Source organism: Octopus bimaculoides, chromosome 19 (genome assembly GCF_001194135.2).
Source record: "Octopus bimaculoides isolate UCB-OBI-ISO-001 chromosome 19, ASM119413v2, whole genome shotgun sequence".
NCBI lineage: Eukaryota > Metazoa > Mollusca > Cephalopoda > Octopoda > Octopodidae > Octopus > Octopus bimaculoides.
Window position 1 is genome coordinate 15100454 of NC_068999.1, and position 4355 is coordinate 15104808.

Here is a 4355-nt window from a genome sequence, read left to right on the forward strand (position 1 = left end):
TATATATATATATATATATATATATATATGTATATATGTATGTATATGTGTGTGTGTGTGTGTGTGTGTGTTTGTGTGTTATATGTATGTGTGTGCGTGTGTTATATGTCTGTGTGTATGTGTGTTGCTCTGTCTATCAGTCTACTTGTGTCCCTGTGTCACTTTCTCTCCCCTATACCAATTAACTACAGATGTTTATTTGTTTCTTTACGTCCCCTCAGACAAGTGGTTCGGGATAGGGCACAGACAGAACAATTAGGATGCATAAAACTAAGATTTGGACTCGATTAGTTAATCTGAACCCGTGAAGGCAGTACATCGGTATCCAATGAGTGAAACCGCAATCCAATGACTAAAAGAATGAACCGGTAAAACTAGAAAAATAATCGGATTTCAGTATCTAAGTACCAAGTGAGTAGCATTGAATAATCACAACGGAAAAACACTTCTGCAAATAAGCGATACTCTTTTTAGGGAGGTAGTGAGGCCCGTATTGTCTAATAAATGAGATGTACATGTACTACTTATTATCTCGTGCGGCTATATAACAAATTCCACAAAATATATATATATATACAAAGAGAGAGAGAGAGAGAGAGAGAGAGAGAGAGAGAGAGAGAGAGCGATAGAGAGAGAGAGAGCGAGAGAAAGAGAGAGAAAGAAAGTGGTAAATGCTCTGGAGATGACTGTTAGTCCTGTTTTTTTAATCAAATCTGAAAAGATTTGTTCTTACTGTTGTTTATTCTCCGAGGAAAAAAAAAATACAATTTGAAAGGAAAGTGCTTCTATGGTATACTTCGTCCGCAAAGTACAAAAGACATGTCAAGATTCCACCAAATCATACCCCTTGCCACCTTGAAATAATAAAGAGACTTTCGGCAATACGTTGCTTGATACAAGATATCTTTATAGTTTTTTTCATATTGTATTGAATTTTCAATAGTGCATTTACCACATTTAATGATACAGGGTATTATTTCAAGGTACATTCACTGCTAATGATACCTGGCAGGCCGAACAACTACGTTTTATTTTTGTGTTATGCATTATTTTCCATTAGAGATTCATCCTTTTAATTTGTACCTTTACAACAACGCACTGATAAACAAAAGAAAATCAAATATATTTTATGCACAATAGTTTATTTAAAATGTTATTCCATTCCATTACAATATATTTAAGATGCTCCGGGGAGTTACACTTAAATACCAATTAATTGTTGTAATTTCAGAGATTTGGCTATTTATTTATTTATATTCATCGTAGTTTTTTTTCTTTTCTTTGAATTTCGTGCCATTGCAGAATTAAAAATACATCTTTCTCCATTGAAACTTGTGATATTTTAAATAACAATTACGTTTTACCGCGGAAGAATGTTGCCATTGGATTATCTTTATACTGAAATCTGGATACCTGTTATTAAGTACTCTAGAGTTGATACACGCTGCATTTACTTTCCAAACATCACCTGTTTGTAGCTAATTAGAAAGAGCTTATACCTCTTTAGATATCCATGAGTTAGTGTTCTACTTCAATTAAAGATGAGGGATCTTTTTCTAGCAGTTCGGAGTCGTCTCATTTTTTCATTTTTTTATCTCATTTGAAACCCTGATTTGAAAATCTCTAAATATTACGCTGCATTAGACAATATATATACGATACTAAATAGTTAGTTCTCTGGATCTAGTTAATTCTACTGATTATGATATTTGTTTATACATAAGCGGGCACGGTACTTGAAGGTTGAATATACTGGAGAGTGTGATGTCATTTGAAATGTTTATGGACACAATTTCCTGACTCTGAATATCCATGGTCGGATCGACCTAAACATTGTTATGTAACGTATAATTAACTAGTATAATATCACTGAACCAGTCAGCTTTCAGATTAGGTTACCTCTCTACTTAGAGATGGGAAAATTAAGGTAAACAGGACGATTAAGTCTTTAGTTCTTGCGTACGAACAGGCAATTATTCTATCAACTAAAAAAGCGACTTCCCTTCAGTGAAAACAGAATACGACAGCTTCACTCTATATACATATATGTCTTCCAAATATTTCGTTCTTTAACTTTAAATGACAGAAATACAAACTAGAAGCATCTATATCTCTGTGCTATGATATCCCGGTAGCATTATATTGCTATGATAAACCAAAATCATTATATACGATAACGAATATTTCCGATAGAGAAAGCTATAATTGTAATTTTGAAGTTGCAGGAAATTTAAAGAAGTAGCGGATAAATGCAAACAACCAAAATATCTGTAATTAAAACAATTAATTAGTATTTAAGTGTAAATCCCCGGAGCGCTTTTAATATGTTGTATTGGAACGGAATAACATCTTAAATAAAATATCGTGCGCAAAGCATGCCGGATTTCGTCTTGTTTTTCATCTGTTGACGTAATGATACGAAATAACTGGATGGAATCCCGACGGCTAAATAATAACAGCAACAACAACAAGAACACTACTACTACTACTACTACTACTACTACTACTACTACTACTACTACTACTACTACTACTACTACTACTACTACTACTGCCAATAATAATAACAATAATAATAATTATAATAATAATAATAATAATAATAATAATAATAATAATAATTAATAAATCAATAAATTTAACTATCTTGTTTCTACATGAGTGATTGTACTACATTGTATTCCATACATGGTGGTTGTCTAATTCTTATGCAGAGTTTGACCACATCCTGTACCTATACCTTAGAACCCTCATAGCATCTGATGTGCCGTTTTAAACTAGACAATGTTTTGAAAAGACTCCCACATAGATTGCATATTCGATTTAGACCACCAAGAGCTGCAGACAAGTTCTGAATTTTCTGGATCTTAAAATGTATTTTGAGACATCCGTTAGATTTGCAAATCTTCTGGCATACATTGCATTGAAAGGTGTGCACAGACTTATAGGCAGAATATTTAGTGGAGGCTCGTTTTCCATGGGTTCGCAAATGATATTTGAGTCCAGCAAAACAAAAAGCATGACCTGTCACAAATTGTCCATACAAAAAGGTCATTGTGATTCAACTTCGCGACGGTAGCATCTTTGTTAAATCTCTCTTGAGCCTTGCATGCGTTATCCTGGCCACCCCAAACGCTTTCAATCCACTCCACACTTTTGTTCGTCATCCAGTTTGATTCGACGCAAGGGTTTCTATGTCCTCTGGATCCAGTCTAAGTGACTTTGTAGTACTCCTTATGTCGTTCTGAAACTTTCTTTTTTTGTTCACACCAATAGAGTTTCCGCTCTGCAAGCTCAGCATAATAATTTTTTAAAGAATACTCATTTAGTTTTAGAGAACTAATCCATGAAAAACCACAGTAACATATAGAAAAATTAATATTATTATATATATATATATATATATATATATATATATATACACATACATATACTGAAATTGTATGTATCAAGTGAAGGCACGTGTTGTAGAGGTTAGGCTGTTCGGCTCATGATCATGAGGTCGTGAGCTCTCTTGTCGGCGGCTCGTTGTATACTTCAGCAAGACATTTTATTTCACGTTCTTCCGAGACATTCCGTTTGCGAAAACGAGTTCTACCTGTATTTCAAAGGGCCGGCTTTGTCACATTCTGTGTCACGCTAATATCCCTGAGATCAAGGTTAAGGGTATGAGAAGGCTGTCCCGTTCAACTAATGAACAGGAACACTCGTCTTCGTAACCGACGGAGTGCCAGATATTAGCCCAGGTATCTTTACAGACTATATTTGCTTCACGTCAACTGAAATTCGGAGGATCGCTCATTCCTCGAGATGACCGTGCATGCGCATGCGGTGTCAGTCACAATTACTATAAGTTACTTGTTTGCTTACCTCCTACGAAGCTAAAATAATTTCAGTGCAGCAGCTATTAACATTGTAAATACATTAAGTATATACAAAGAGGAAGAACTCTTTAACAAGTACACATTTCATAGCTATTGTTCTGATATTCTGCTTCTCTTTGAATGACATGCCGGTAGAATGCATAATATAATATAACTCCCTTTAATGCTCCTAATATAATTTTATCCTATAGGCATGGCATATTCAAAATAAAAAAAAAATTATCAATTAAGGTACAAGAACACATCAAAGAAGCTGAAGAAAAAAATTAAGGTAAACCATGTTGATATACTCAATTACGTAAGCAGGGAATTCTTAATGAATTTACATGAATTTTTCAGTTGGTGGACTGCAACAAAATCTAGTGAATGTCCGGTAGAGAAAAGAGTTAGTATTTTTAAGTAATTCAAAAGAAATTATGTTTCAAACGTAACAGAAAATCGTACGTTTTTGGAGAAATGTTTGAAATATCG